Source organism: Camarhynchus parvulus, chromosome 7 (assembly GCF_901933205.1).
Source record: "Camarhynchus parvulus chromosome 7, STF_HiC, whole genome shotgun sequence".
Lineage (NCBI taxonomy): Eukaryota > Metazoa > Chordata > Aves > Passeriformes > Thraupidae > Camarhynchus > Camarhynchus parvulus.
In genome coordinates this window covers 37,807,007-37,823,883 of record NC_044577.1, presented here as the reverse complement: position 1 = coordinate 37,823,883, position 16,877 = coordinate 37,807,007, and the positions used below count along the sequence as shown (strand labels likewise).

General features: G+C 35.9%; 1 protein-coding gene across 15 annotated transcripts in view; it reads left to right on the top strand.

Annotated features, from left to right (window-relative positions):
• The window catches only part of BAZ2B (bromodomain adjacent to zinc finger domain 2B), a 109,875-nt gene that overhangs the window by 25,045 nt on the left and 67,953 nt on the right, over positions 1-16,877 (top strand). The window contains exon 1 of one of the 15 annotated variants that reach the window (XM_030952155.1): positions 14,113-15,148. The exons of the other annotated variants lie outside the window; for them this stretch is intronic. The gene's annotated coding sequence lies outside the window, so the exon portion shown is untranslated. Of the gene's footprint in view, positions 1-14,112; positions 15,149-16,877 lie in introns of those variants that run through there. 15 annotated transcript variants of the gene reach the window in all.

Sequence of the window (16,877 nt, the reverse complement as noted above, 5' to 3'; positions counted from 1 at the left end):
AAAATAACATTTTCCGTTATTTTTTGGGAATTACTTTGCATTTTGACAGATTCCTTTGGCTTACTGTGCTTATCAAAGGAGTGCCTGTTGTACTGTATCATTCACAATTTAGTTATAGTAAAATGGGTATGTGTATTTAGGCAGATGGTTGCAAAAAACCAAAGTGTTACTATATAACATTTATCTTCAACTGTTCCTCTTGTAATGGCTTCATATCTGGCACACAGTGCTTTCAATGTGCTGGAAATGCCTCACGTACTTTTTAAAAATAAATTTTAGTGTTCTGTTTGATGTATCTTTGTCCTTGCAAAAGTTACTTGATGACTCAGTTGATCATGAGTTGTTTTCTGTTTTCAGGTGGCTGAACAGCAATGTCACAGAACTGACCACATTGGTCATAGTAAGTAAGCTGTAGCAGTAAGCATTCTGATAGGTCTCTGAGAAGCATAACTTATACAGGGAAAAGGAACATATTTACTGAATAGCCTAGTGCTAAATTCTTCATCCAGGTCGTGATTTCAGCCAGACATTAAGTACAGCCTCAGCTAAAACTTACGGATTAGTCTAAGTAAAACTTAGTCTGTGGGTGCAATTATTTTTGTGACTTCAGGTTTAGCTGTAGAGAAGGTCTTTAACAACATAATACTGTTATTATTCTTTCTGGATTACTTTTTATGTAAGCTTGAAATATGAATTTGATAGCATGTAATTTTAGTGTATACCTTTAATAGGTTTGATGTCTGTTGTACAGTTTACAGAGTATTTAAAACTAATAGAGAATTTGTGCTGCGAGGTTAATTCCAAAATCAGTTTTAGCAACTTTGAAAGGCATTTTGCACAGTCAGAGAATATGTGATATTTTGCTAGATGATAAACATGAGTTTTCTTGTTTTACTAGACTGGCGATAGCAGTGGAGTTTTATGTCTCAATAGCGACCTTCTGGCCCTCATCCCAGATGTAACTTTGCAGTTAGTAGAGGTGAAATGTGCACTGACAGTAGGGAAGAAAAGCCTAAACCAATAATTTTTGCATGCTGGTTACAATAATTTGTAAGATTAAATTTAAAAGGCTCAGGTTTCAGAAGTGCTTTCTGTTCAGTGTGGAAGAAGCTGTGGCATCCACTACATGTGTGTTAATATAATGTTTGTGGGAATGGCAAGGGCACCACCTGCAGCTGCTAAATTCAAAGAACGAATAGGTTAATATGAAGAGAGCAAATCTACTAAACTGGAGGGATCAAGTGAAATAAAGTTCAAAAGAGCAGTTTTCTAGTGAACACATTGCTTAGCAGGCAGTGATAGGTGCGCAAGTAAGGGTGGGAGGTATGATAGCCTGCTATTTTAAAATCATGACCAGCATCCTGAACCATTAAAAAAAAATCAAAAAGCAGAACTAGGAAAGTCATTAAATAATTTGCAATAACAGAAATAGGAAGGCTTTATCTGTATTTAATGTTTAGTGCAGAATCAGCTATTGTGAAACTTCCTGTAATGTGGTAATGTACTGCCAGCTTCTGTCACCTGAGCTGGTTTTAGTGAAAAAGCCTGCATTTAATAAAAGCTTAGCCCTGTTGTTTTTTTTGTTAATGGGGTAATGTTTTTTGCTGGGACTTACTGAGAGTGCTACTTTCCCAGCCTCCCGTGACTGGAAGGATGTAGAAACTTTATGGAAGAAGCTTCCAGTTTTGCAGAGGATAAGGGGATGGAATACATAATTGGTATTAAACATTACCTGTATGTTTGGCTTTGAAAAGCTAAACCGGCTAGGTTTCTGACTTGAGGAATTTTGTTTTACAAAAAATCCTTTACGTTGGGAAGGAGATAGAATTCTACTAAGAGCACAGGTGCATTGCTTGAGTTAAAAGTTTGTCCTGACTTCTGAACACTCAAGTGTTACAAAGGCTCCTTCCTCCTTAATGTTCTGGGAGTTATTATCTATGAGTCCTACTCCTAGGGGCAACAAGTCCTACTCTGTGGGGCAGTTTTTCCTGGACCTCAAGTGTGGAACAAGAACTGCTGCTGGCAGCAGCTGACCACTGTTACTCTGTGGAGTCATCAGGATGAATGCTGAAGAAAAGAGTACCTTACTCAGGAAAATGCTTCATAAATGGTCAAGTTGACATGCATGAATTTCCTCCCTTTAAGTATGCAGTTGGAGAAGAACAGGAGGAATGTATAGAAAGATTTATGATTTTTGAAGAGTTTTCTTGTAGGCATTAAAAAACAAATGAGAAACAATAGCCAGGTGTAGATATCTTTATTTCAACGAACTTCATTTTGATGCTGGCTATTAGTACTAACTCAGTGTGCCAGTTTATTTTCTTTGTGTGTTTGTCCAGCCATGCTTGAGAGATGAAAAATATCAAATCTCTGAATAATAATAAAAAAATGTGTCCTTAATGATTTCTAACATTTTTGTGAGTACAGTCAATTCTTTAGCTTACAGGACATACTGTCTTCGCTATGAAGCAATAATAACCCTTGCATCCAAACAAAGAAATGGCACTTCAGTGTGCTGTGGTGCCAGGCCGATGAAGGGAGAGCTTGAAAAGATTAGGAAAAATGGCAAGTAATAATCCCTTCTGTGTTGTCGTTTGTGGTGTTGGTGGTTGGTCTGTTTGGTGAGATTTCTTTTTGTTTTTTTTTTCATGTTACAGTGATGCCATTTTAGATAGGAAGTTCTTGTGGATGCTAATTTCTACTCCCCAGATACAAATTTTTTTTAATTCCTAATTGTGGCTCCTTTGATTTGTACAAAAGGTGGCAGTGGTGAATTCTAATAGTCCCAATTTATTTGGGGAAACAGCTAATTTAGAATGTTGACACAGTACTTGAAAGTTCTGCAGATAATACTTTCAAAACATTTTTATATGGTTGTAACTAAACAAGTTATTAATGGCTATAATTAAAAAAAAAGTTCAGAGTAAAAGATCAGCTCAGCAGAAGGCTGAGCAAAATTTTCTGGAGTAAAGTTAGGAAATTAAGAAGAGAGGCCCCTTTGACAAAAATTGTCATGACGAGGTAAATGTCGTGTTTTTGAGAGATGTTGCCATTGCAGGAATACAGGTGTTGGGGTGAGTATGGTGATGAGCAGAAGCAACTCCATAGGTGAGATCTACACTTAAGGATTTTTCCCCATTTTTTTGGAGGGGAGGGCAGAGGGGGGAAAAAAAGAGCAAAGAAAAGCAACATGTTAGAAAATTCAGAAATGAAGTGTCCTGCCGAAAGTTTAAGTAGGGATTTTAACAGGTTTTGAAAACTACCCATTTTCTTTTCACAGTAACAAAGTATTCAGTGGCCTACTTGGAATTGGCGACTATGAGTGTGAAAGCAAACATCAACAAAAATGAGTGTGAGTCAGACCCATGAAAGATTTCATGTATTTCAGTTCAAAATATGAAAGCAATTTGCCAAGAAAAATCCTTACTTGAAATTTAAATGTAGATAAATAATAGCCTGTTTGCAGCTAAATAAAAGAAGACTTGCAGAGACAAGCAAGTTAGGCAAACAGTTTTTATTTTATTTTTATAAAACCATCTGCTTTATCACTTGCAGCTTCTATGTCTCAGAATAAAAGAAAACGAACAAAAACTAGGATTATTGAACCAGAAGTGAAATTTGGTAAGTCTGGGCAGCTAATGAGAAACTGTTGATAACAAGTTGGAACACACTTTACAGAGAAGTAAGGAGAAAAAAGAAGAAAAATTTGGTGATTTCGGGTTAACAGAAGTAGTTCTATGGCTTTATGGCAGTTTGAATTGGTATCGGTAGCTCCCTCTCCACAGCTATTCCCCTTCTCATCAAAAGTTAACTTAAGCATCTACATACATAGCTGTATTTGTGTTTTTACATCATGTAGTTACTCAAAAAGATGCAGAGAATTCCTGGAAATGTCCGTTTGGTTATGGATAAAGTGTATCTGTTTTTATATTCTCCCCAAAGCAATTCTGGTGCCTACAGTACAAGGAAGATGCGGAGCTGCTAAAGTAGGTCTAGAGGAGGCCACAACAGTGATCTGGAGCCAGGCTGGGAGAGCTGGGTGTGTTCACCCGGAGAAGAGAAGGATTCAGGGAGACTTCAGAGCTCCTTCCAGTGCCTCAAGGTGCTCCAGGAGAGCTGGAGAGAGACTGGGGACAAGGCATGGAGGGACAGGACCCAGGGAATGGCTTCTGCTGCCAGAGGGCAGAGATGGATGGGACATTGGGAATTCCTGGCTGTGAGGGTGGGCAGCACTGGCGCAGGGTGCCCAGAGCAGCTGTGGCTGCCCCATGATCCCTGGCAGTGTCCCAGGCTGGGCTGGACATTGGGACTTGAAGCAGCCTCGGATAGTGAGAGGTGTCCCTGCCCTTGGCAGTGGGTGGGATGGGATGGGCTTTATGGTCCCTTCTAAACAGAATCATTCTGGGACTAGAAAAGGAGGCTGTTCATGGTTTGTGGTAAGAATGTTTGAAAAGTAGCAGTTTGGGGTTTTTTAACTGTGTAGGTGGATCTACACTTAGCAAGCTCCAGAAAAATTTAAAAGCTTCCAAAACATCCCCCACAGAACATGAGAATTTCCTTTCTTCATACACTTGTAACAGCTGGAGATTTAATTACATCTTCACTTTAGTATACTAACAATTAACATTGACGAAGAAACTAAAGATAATATGATTGCAACAGTTTAATATGCTTGCAGTAATTATATTGAGCATAAATGAAATGCAGGACAATTGTACCTTTTTTCTACTTGTTTCTATGTAATTATTTTTAGAAAATCATCTTATAAAAAATTGGAAGTAGTTTATTGCTGTATATTGTCTGCAAATATGGTTAGTGTGTATGTGCTTGTATATCCTTCTATGTATTTAGATGCCTTTATTGGGTAAAACACCACGCTAGATCAAACAACTAAAATTACAAAAGTAAAACTACAAAAGGACTGAAAGTTTCAAGGAAAGAGTTAATCAACTGCATATTTATCTGTGGAACGCCTATTTTTTAGTATAGTTTTCTTTTAAACTAATAGTCTACATTTGATGTGTTGTAAGTTGTAATAGGAAGGCAGTTAAAAAACCAAAACAAAGCACAAAGCCCCTTTACTGACAGTTTCTGTAAGACTTACTCCCAACTTTGTTAATGCTTCTGCTGCAAACCAGATTTAATGATGGTTATCTGCTGAGGGACAAATTCTAAATTAATATTGTAAAGCCACTGTTAGGAGGAATAAACAGTTTGTTAGACTTTACTGTACAGATGGCAACTGGAGGAGCTCAGATGTAAATTCAGTTTTTGGTAGTATGACCGTGTTGTTTAGACCAGCTGATTTATCTTTGCAATAATAACATTCTGTTTGCACAAGAAAGTGTTTTTGTTGTTCACAGTTCCTTCAAAAGTTTAAAAGTTCAGAAATCTTTCCAAGTACATATGATTAGATTAGAGTTTTCGCTTTGTTTGCTTTGGCTTTCTTACAGAAGGAAATGTTCTTAGCATTTAAAAATAAAGCTTTGTTCACTTATGGGAAATGAAAAATATTTTTTCTTGCTAAATTTCAGAGTCTTATTATACAGTAGCTCTGAAATCTAGATGTTCAGGTTAAGAAGACATTTCTAGTTGACTACTGAAAAGATATTTTTCCATATGTAAATTGTTGCCACCTTATTCTTTCAATCTAAGTCTTCAGGAATTTTCTTGCTGGTAACTCACCTTGAGTATTGTGTTCCTGTTTCAACTAGAAAGCTTGTTTTAATAGGACTTGAATAATTCACACAAGGAAAGCTCCAAAAATTCTGGTTTTTGTAAGGGCTATGAGTTCAGGGAGGGAGGCGTATTGCATGTGGGTTTTTTTTTGCTATTTACCCAGACTACCACTGATAATTTTACATTTGATTCTTCAAAAGTTGAGATTGTAAAATAGGTACTTTACAGGTGTTATGAAGTAATTTTTTCATAAAGATGCTCGCAAGCTTCATCTAGTGTTCAAATATTTTGCTCCTGTGTACTTAGCATCTTGCGGGGTGTGTATGGCAGTATTTGAGGTTCTGGCTATCATATGTGATTACATACATATTTGTAATACAAAATTGTTTCTTCTGTGGTCCAGTTTCTCTATGAAATCAAGCTTCAGCTTCGCTCGTTTTAAAATTAGTCTAGAGTACCGACATTCATCTGCATTTCGAGACTCCAGAAGTTGCTATCTATGACTGCCTTCATTAAAGTCATGTTGTAATAAGCCTGATGGAGCGTGTATTCTTGTACTTGACAGACAGCATATGTGTGCACGTATGTGTGTGTATATATATATATGTTAATGCTTAACAATCTATATATGTGTGCCTGATTAGTTTTATTGATCCAGGTATAATCTGTTTTGTCTGAGGACCTGATTCATTAGGTATTCTTTTAGCAAGTCAAGATTCTCTTTCCTCTTCTGACCTATCTCTAATCTGGATTTAAAAAAAAAAAATCAGCTTGTCTATACAGCAATAGCTGAAAGTAGTTTTGCTAGTTTCAGCGGGGCTGTGATAGTTTATTCTGTGTAGTAAGTATCTTACCAGGCATGTTTTGTTTATAAGGGAAAGAATAAAGTAAATTGTGATGGTGTGCATGTACATTATGTAAATACAGATGTTTTCTAACTAATTTTTACATGTTTTGTCAATAGTCAAAGGTTTTCTTTGTAGATTTTTCAAAGGCAATTTCTTTAGGGCAAGCGCAACAGGGAAAAGAATGTATAAAATTTAGAGTTTTCATATTCTTGCACAATTCAGAGGAAGTAAAGAAATGATGTATTAGAGTACACCTTAAATGCATATCAATTGAATAAAGCATGGGCTTAGAGATAGTTGAGGGTTATATGTATTATCTGCTTTAGATATTTTACAGAGGTGATGTCAAGGTGAAAGCATACTTGTGGAATGGTTGGAAATCATTGATATTCTGACTCTGAGACTGTAAATGGCTCTGTGGCAGATGGAGGCTTTGTCAAGGAAGAAAAATGGCAGCTCTGCAACATCATAGACACTTTTGCTTAGCAGCTCAGCACATAGCCCGTGACCTTCCAGTGTTCAGGAGTTCCTCCTGTGCTTTAATAAATTGTCCTCTAGTTTTACTCCCTAAAAGTAGATAAATGGTAGTCATTGTAATTCAGTACAATTTGTAGTATTTCATTGTGAAAAAAGTATAAGCCTGCTTTATTGCTAGGTATTTAAAAGTAAGCTTTGAAGCATGCTTACAATTTCTGCATTGAAGTGCCAGTAATAGCATTTAACTAAGCACTGTGTGATGCTGGAAGTGTAGGTGTTAGTGTGCATGTGTATGACTACGAGTAAAGCACAAGACAAAACCTGTATATGCAAACTGGATATCTGTATGTGTGTATTCTGTATGTCAGCGTGTATATGTTTATGAATATTCTCTGGAATATTTGAAACACTATAAAATGTACAGTGTTAAATTTTGGAATATGCTCGTACTCTGAGTATCTATATCTGTGATTTATTGCAGCAATATATAGAATTTTAGACTATATACTGAACTAGCTTCATCTTCGGAGTTCAGAGAGAATAAATACAAATAAATAAATTTCTGGATTAATGCCTTTTCTTATTGAGAAAAATTCAAGTATGTTTTAGCATGCACCTGGCATTATCTTATTCTGTGTGGTGTTGATACAGTTTCATCTATATTCTTGTCAATACTTTTAAAATAAGCGTTCACTTTCATTAGTAGAATAACTGGTTTCTGCGTTCTCATGCCTATGAAATTTATGCCAAGTTGTGTGAGTTGTGAAGTTTTATGTTGCGTGCTTAAGGTATATGCATGATTGCCTAGTGTCAACAGCAATGTATCAGAATCGCATATTTCATATGTACAGTAAATTTGCACATCTTGTCATTCTCATTTGAATTAAGACTGTATCATTTAACAGTTTTCTATATTCTTAGCTTTCATATCCACTAGATTGATCACTAATAAAGCCAGTGATGTCAGTTGCTGTAATATGTGGCTTCAAGAGCCTCTAAGATCTTGTAGAAGATGCTCAATTGGACTGTTGATCTATATGATATGGCAGTAAGTCATTGTTAAAAGTGCAAGCTTTTCTCAGCTGTCATCTGCCAGCCATATTCTTTAGCCTACTTGACAATTGTTAGAGTTTCAGAAAGCAGTCACAGAAGAAAATGACCTATCACTCTCAAGGGTCAGGGTTGCTGCATTAGAACTTCTTTATTTCAGAGCCTAGAGGTCATGTAGTCCTTGTGTTTAAATTAATCATGCCTCCTGTATCTTTTCAGCTTCAGTCCTTTTGAGATCTAATGTGGATGGCTTTATTGCAAAAGGAGAAATGCTTCATAATTGAAAGAAGCATTTTTGATAGTGTGTGATAGTCTTCATACATGTTTTTATTAGGACGTGGTAATGCGTGAATGAGAGTAAGACTTCTTCATGTGACATATGACTGGATGTTTGTATTCTGTAGCCACATATCTTTAAAACTGAGGAAAATGGAAGAAAAAATAAGGCCATGTGTTTTATGCCTTCAGCTTTCAAAGGCTCTTACACCTATGTATATGACATAGGTGCTTGTTAAATTAGCAGTGGAGCGCATATAAAGACAGTTTATGGAAATTTTTGTGCTTTTGGTTACTTACCTAGTTCATTATGTCCAGTATCTTGATAGTATTCCTGGGCTGTATAGAGACCATTTGATACAACTTGCTCCAGGGCTTCTGCAAAAAAAAGCCAACGCTACCTAACAGGTCCACAAACATTTGTTCTCTATTGTTTTGTATGAGGTTTTGGTATGACTTTGGAGCTTATCAACAATAATACTGACTTGATAGTACCATATGGTCACAATGTGTTATTTGTATTAATTCAATAGAAAAAAAAATCTGTAAAATGAGAACACTAGAAAAAATTAGTGCACTGTATTCTAGTTTCAATAGTTTTGGGGTGATTTCAAAACATAGGTTTAATACTTTTGGAGCTAGGGGTGCAAATAGGTTGCTTTTTATCTATGAAGTATAAGACAGCCTGTAACCTGCAAAACCAAAATATGATATTGGTATAATGAGAGAAGAATATCTTTTACAATACTTTGTAATTTTTAATTTTTTATGGTCACCTCAGAGGAGTAGAATAAAAAATTCCGTTCTGTATTCATTTCTTTTTCAGTTAAGTGTTTTATGTACCTGTTATATATAGAGCATACTTTAACATACTGTCACTGAGCTTGCTGGATTGTTTTACTTTTTTTCATTACATTTTTTCATTATTTTACTTTTTTCATTTACTTTTTTTACATTTTCTTGCATGTTCAGGCAAAGAAAATACACCTGTATTCATGTAATGGTGCTAAATTCTGTCCTGTTTAATCATTAGATAAATGGAGAGGCTATTTTTCTAAAATGTGGTGTTCCGTTAAATTCTTGTATTAAGGGGTGTGCAACTTGAGCTATGAAAGTATAGTTTGTTCCAAGTGACAGCCAGTTTTTATTAGATGTTCCTGCAGTTTTACAGAGGAAATAAAACTCCTTTGTTTCTATAGTAGCCGTTGATTTTTCTTTCAAGGCTACATTCTCAATGCTGATAGAAGCTATGCAATTAGAATCTACATTTAGTAGTAAGCAGAGAAAAAAATTTTGTAAAATAATAAGTGTTGTACATACAGTGTTCAAATATTTTGCAGTATTGCTGTACTTGAAGCACTGAAACCAAGAGGATAGAATACTTAAAAGGTGGAAAAATGAGAGAACAAATGATGCAAAAAGAAAATGACACTGAGGTCTTGGTTTAATACAAATGTATTCCAGGTTGATGGCTGATTTCATTAGCAAATCTCATTGTTATGCAATGTCTGTTCTTCTGCAGCAAAATGAATATTGTATTCTCAGAGTGTCTGTGTGTGTATGTGTACTTTGATCATAGATAAAGAATATATTTATTGTTGTTCCAAGCTTTAAAAACTTCAGAAATATAGTTTCAAAATAGTTTATTTTCAAGTTTCCAATAATGTGGTAAATTAATGGTTATTTTAATGGAAAATAGCAGTTTAACTCTACTTCTCTGTGCATTTCTCTGCCTATGTGATCTTTTCTCCAAAATTTTATTAAATAGCAGTTAATACTGAATTTATCCTCCCAAGTACATATAGGTAAACAAAATTAAGAATATTGGTTTCTGTAATGCTTTTCAAAATGGATGATTGTGATGTATGCAGAACATGGAAATAAACCTCATCTTGATGTCAAATCTCATAAAACTAAAATGACAAAATTTTAATAGATTATATTGAAAAATATTAGCAAAACTTTATGGTAAGATATATCAACTTTATTATGAAATTACATTATTTGGTACATAGGACCGTGTGTTCCTTGACATCCTGATATGATTTAGTTTGGGGTTTTTTTATTTTGTTTTTTCCAAGTTGCTAGTTAAATCCATTTAGTAATGCTAAGAATGAAAAGGAGTATACGAGAAAGCTTTGATACAGGAAAATGAAAATGTACTGAAATTCAGGTTTTTTTCTGTGCTATTTGAGTATTTATTCCATGTATATATATTTTGTGGGGTTGAAATCTAGTGGCAAGTGTTTGAAATGCCACTAAGTGAGTGATAGTTTGGGATTTTTTGTAGTTCTGTGATGAGTTTTAGGTAACGAGCTTGCATGAAGAATGATTTTGGGCACTGAGGTAATGCAAAAAATAAGCTAGTTTTCTGGGTTTTTTTGTGGCTTCTTATGTGCACTGAAACAATTCTGTACTTAACTAGGGTTTTGGTAGAGGTGTATATAGTAAGAGTAGAATATGGCTCTTTGAGTGATGTTCACTGGTATCTACTGTGTTCATTTCAAATGCAAGATACTGTTTCAGGATCAAATTGACAGGTGCAGTGTTCATGCATTTTATAAACAATTCAGTGAGGACCAAAGGGCCTTTAAAATAAAGCTAAATCGTGAGCAATATGACTTATAAATGTGACTGGGGTACGTAGGAGGTAGACCAAAGGGAGGATTGTTGCCTCTCTTCTCCTTGGGAAAACCTCTTTCCCTTGGCTTTGGTAAGGGATATAACCACTGTAAGGATGCAGATTCCTTACTGTCAGCTGATGTGTTTTAACGATTGGTTGATGTAGTTGTTTTTGGTGGTGAGAAACTATTTGAAGTAAGGTAAACTGTCCCTTGTGTTGCATCTTTGTTTTCAGTTTGGGGACCAAACTTTAGACCAATCCAATGAGTACTAGTGGCACTCAGTGTAAGAGTGGAACTCAGGAGTGGGCTCCGTACAGTGGCATATGTAGGGAAAAAATGCTACCGAGTCTCGTAAATGTTGTCAGTCTGAATTTACAGGGATGCAAGTAGGACTTGCTTTGGTGTGCCATTGCATGAAGGTCTCTGAGGAGTAAATGATGGTTGAGACTTCTGTTTCAGGCTGAATGAGGGGAAGAAAGTCGGTTGTTTGGCCTATCCTTTGTGGACACTTCTGTCCTCCTGCCAATCTTTTGTAGTTTAGTTGGAGGTCACTTCTATTAGCTTGTTAATTTTTTCTTGAATAAAAAGATTATTTAGAATCACTGTTATTCCTCAAGTAATGAATTATCCCTTTTGTGTCCTCCTTATTGGTCCATGCAGTTAGTGTCAGAGTATTCCAGCTAAAATAGCTAGAAGCAAAAGGTAGACTTAATACTGCATCTGAAATTTTATAAATAAGCATATTGGTTTAATAAACTGCAGGATGTTTATGCTCTCCAACACCATTGATGCAGGTTGTGTTCACAGATGACGCTGGATTCAGGTATTGGGCCTGTATTCATAAATGTTTGCTATTTTGAGCAAGTATTTCTGGTATGAACTTGTGGTTTTTGCAACAATTTTGAAGTTGGATCAAGTTATGATGCGAAATGTAGATCTCTGGCTTTGTTAGCATTCACTGCAGGTTCCATAGGGATTGCATGTTCTTCTCTAGTGTGTGTAAGCAGCATTTACGGCTTAACTGCTTTTATATTTCTTTATCACAGGGTAAACTGAGACGTTCTAAATCAAAATCTGTGGAATTGAGCTACCTCAATGAATATAGGTAATTCAAGATAGACTGAAATCTAGTAGGTGAAGTTTTCAGGATTTTGTCATTTCTTTATGACCATAGATTTGTTTCCATTGAGCAGTGTTTGAAATCTCAGTGGAGGAGCCCTTCAATATTTTACTTAATGTTATCATATGTGTTGTTTTGTAAAGATTTTAATTTTTTCATTTGATGTAGTTTACCTAATCATACCCATAGCTAGAGTTGTATTCAAAACCCGTATTTATACTTAGAATTTGCTATATATAAAGTGATACTCTTAAGAAAAGGAAATCTTTCACAAAGACAGTAACTCCACATTTTGAGGCCATGCCATTTCGTGAGGGCGGGGGCTGATGAGTATTTGGAGATACAGCTGGAGTAGTTGATTTATTATATCATATTAGGTCAGTTTTATAAACGTAATTTTTTTCATGAAGCTGAGGTGTTTGCCCACCAGTGTTTTGGTAACCTGTAAAACTTCTGTCTGAGAACAATTGCTGAATCTTTGTTACTCTCTTGCTGACTAACATGGAGGCAGTGGGTTGTAGTTCAGTATATTTAGCTTCTCTGATGGCTACAGCGATAGAAACCAGATCTGTGCTTTCAATGTTTCACTGACCGTTAGTGGACTAGGGTCTGATTGAGCCTCGCGTTTGGAAAATAAGTATGGACTTTCTGTTTTGCTGCTTCCAGTGGCATGTTTTTGTTTCTCTTTCCTTCATTGCTCTGTCAGTGTTAAACAGCTGTTCCACACTAAGTATTTTTCACATTATGAGCAATATGGATTGAAACAATTTTAGAAAAATCATCGTTTATGAGCTATTACTTTAACACATGGAACTATTCTATGTGATTCTCCTGGACTCATACAAGAACCAAATTAATCGTAGCTGTATTTTAGCATGCAAATTTCTGATATTGGCAGATTGAGGATTCAGATCATGGTCTCCTAAATCTTGAAGTGAAAGCTTGTTTGCAGTGATACTAGTACCAAACTACCCCAATTAAATACAATATATATTGCTTTTTAAAACTATTTTAAGACTACTGTGAAGAGTGCTGCTGATAGTCTTTGTTTTTGCAAAGGCTTTTCTCATTTGATGGTTTGGAATTCTACTGATCTCTCCAGAAAACCTGCACATGGTTTGACAGAACTACTTTTTTGTAAGACAGGAAACAAAAAAATCATGTGAATGAAATGCTGAAGTTTTGGTGTAGTTTAACTTAAGGCAATGAGTTAATATGCAAATGTCTGATGAAGAAATTGTGGCTGCACTAGTTAGGTCTGTAACAATCACAGCCTGCAAAATTCTTCTTGGTGTGTTGTTTTGATTGTAGAGATCCCTCTTAATGTATCTTTGGTTGTTTGGGAGATTGTGAGGACGGAATCACTCCTTCATTGGCAGAGGCTGCATTTTCACTGTCAGTGTTTGCTGATACAGATGAACCCCTTCATATTTCTTGATCTTTCCAGTAATGCTTTCTGTATTTTTTTATGAGTTTCCTTTTTTCTTTTGTAATTGTGAAAAATGGCTGCCATGTATTTCTAACATTGTTAGAAACTTTTTTGGTGTCTTGTTTCTTGATTTGTTTTTTCAGACATGTTACTTTGGTGTGTTCCCCAGGTTGTCTTTGATGCTGCTGGATTTCTGAGATAGGAAGAATTCATTGGTTGATCTGCTGCTCCCCAGCCCCTAGTATCTTTGCATCTCTCTACTGCCATACAAATGATTTTTCTTGGATTACATGTTGTTCAGGTGCTTGTGCTGTTATTTTCAGTCACTGTAACAGTTTCACTTGTATAAACAGATTATCTAATAAGTTAACTATATTGATCTCTTGCAGAAAGTCTGTATTCTGTTTTTGGATCTAATACTTTATTCTAGTTGCTTAGGAGAAGTGAGCTTTTAATTCTGTTAGTCAAGGGTTTTTTTGGGTGGGGAGCATTATTTATTTGTTGGGGCTTGCTTTGTCTTTTTTTTTCCCTTTTAATTTTCATAGTAACCTAGGACCCTCTTCAGTTCCACCACGAAAATACAGTTTTTAAACTGAAGCTTGTGGAAATTAGTTTTTGGAATGATTATAGGTAGGGGCCAACCTGTAATCTCTTCTCACTGAGCCATTGCCGTATATTTAGTCCATATGCGATTATTTGATTTGTAGAGGAAAAGTTTTTGGCAGTTTCAAGAAAAGTAATTTGAAATTTTTTTTCTTTTAAAATTGTGTTAATAATTTTTATGATTTCTGCATATTGTTAGTAGATTTAGTTGTGCTTAAATTCACATGCAGTGATTAGAGTTTGTTTTTCTTAGTTTCAGATTTTTCCAGGGTTGTTTCAGGGTATAGTTTCATAGCACTTTTACATACCGAAACAACTTGGGGAGCAGTTTGTTCTGGAGAGAGAGAGAGAGAGAGAGTGTGTGTGTGTGTGTGTGTGTGTACATATGCATAATTTACATAAAAATAGAGATATTTTCCTTGGGCTTGGCATAAATGAGAAAACAATGCAGCCTGGCACTGATGCTTACGTAACACTGTGGGAAAACTTTACTTTATAGTTCAGTTGGTTTTATGTTTTTCTGCTACCTTTTCCCCTCATGTAATTAAAGTACGGATAAAGCTGCGTACTTCTCCTGAGCTGGTTTTGGTCCGTGAGCAGCTGTGTTACTGGTGATCCAAGTGCTCCACCTGCCTTTCAGTTTGTTTACCAGGAAATCAAGATGTGTAAACTGCAGGAAGCGCTGTTTGACCCTCTCCGACAGTATCTCATTACAATAATTGCTAATCTCTGAATAAGACAGCCATGTTTTGTGTGTAACACAGAGGGAGCTTGTGGTAGATTTTAGATGCTTCCTTAAATACAGCTTTGTCAATGCTTGCTTGGATTTAATTTTAAGGATAGCTTTTGACAATAGGCATCTGGCGACCTTTGGGCTCAGCAAACTCGGACATGATAGCATGTGTGCTTTCTTCCTTCTTGACTGAAAAAGAAAGCAAACAACAAAAACCTCCAAGACCAAACCCTCGGCTTGTTTTGGAGTGCTGTCACTGCTCTGTAGCGACAGGATAATGGCTACTTCCTGATTAAACCCCTCTCCACAGTAAGCTGTTTGTGTTCTTTATCTATTCTCCTGTAATGCCAAGTGTTCAGTGCTTTTCTTCTGGGCTTCCTTCCCCTCCTTCCTGCCCCCCCCCCCCCCCTCCTGGCCTTCCCTGGGTTAATAGTTTGAAATGTTTATAGATTGAAGAATGCAAAAAGAAAATATAGAATAGCAAATTTTTTTTTTAAATTCTGAGACAACTGCTGCTTCTTGTAATGCTTATCTGGCAGTAGTGATGAGCAAAAAAACTGATTTTCATGAGCTTAAAAAACCCCCAACCATTGAAATCTATTTAGGTTTCAGCAAACTAGTATTAACTTCATGAAAAATTCTGATGAATACTCACTGGACAATGCAGTGACTTAGAATGTGTGTTTCACGCAAATTCTGAAGTATTGGTGTTTTCATAATATTTTTATCACTTCCAGAACTGTTTTCCTGTCTAACAAACTTAGTCTTCAAATAAAGCAAAACAGCCATTTTGTCAACCTTTCTTATATGATCATGTGAGTGCTGTTTCTATCTTTATTAGAGTTGATGTGTTATTTTTACTTTAAGTAATCTCTTGGCTCTTGCTGCTGAGGACCAGGTGAGTGTGAGCTATCACTCAGTACCCAGGTGTGGTCTTATTTTTCTCAAGACTATCAGTCTAACAGATTTCTTGTTGTCAAACAATGGTTACAGAGTGTTTGTGATCTTACCTGGCTTGCTACATGGGTCTACAATTATTTTATTCTTCTTAAGGTTGGTCTTGTGTTGCGTTCATATAAATGGCATAGCATTTGCAATAGTGCTGTATGTACCACGATGAATGTTACTGGCGTTCTATAGTATATAATACCAATTTGTGTTCTTGGTCATTTTGTGGAGGTTTAGAAAAATGCTAAATTAAATTTTGCAGTTCTAATTTAAATTAATAATACAATAATATTGTGTTCTTGGTACCAAAGACTTTTTTTCTCCTTTTATAAACTAGATTATGAAAAACCTTGTAATGAATTCCTAACCAAAATAATTGTTGCTCTTCAAAAGTCCACTTTTTCTATTACCGTATTTTACATGCAAATAAAAGGATGTACAGTTTCATTTAGTAACACAATATATCCACTGTGTTAACAGAAAGTGGAACCAAAAATGAAACATGGAGAAAAAATATGATTCAGTTTAAAGAAAGAGATGTTTTTCATAATAGATGGGTAAAAAAGACATTGAATTAAACAGCTGTTATTAAAAAACTTGTGAAGTACACAGCATATATGAGAAATCTGTTTTGTTCACTCTGTGAGAAAAATAAGTAGGTGAGGAACAGTGTTCCTTCAGCTGGAGGTAGAAAGAGGTTTTTGGACATACTTGACCTATTAGTTCACATGAGTTGTTAGCTGTAGAGAAAAGGGTGTGGACAACGGAGTGGCTAGAGCATGTAGGTACAGGTCTATTTTAAGGAGAACAAGGCAGGAAAAATGCCATGGGGAAGAAAGGAAGAGGGATTCAATGTATATTACTTTTTTAAAGGGTTCTCTTCTTGTGGGGTGGTGAAGACTGGTATTTGGAAGCCATTGATTTGAACTGTTTTGCCCCCAAATACTTGTGCTATATTCTGAGGATTGCTGAGGAATAAGTGCCATTTTCTCTGAAACTATGACCTTTTCATCTTGAGAACACTGACTGAAAGATAAAGGATTCACAGGATAGCCATAGGTTTTGTACAAATGCTGCCTCCCTTACAAGC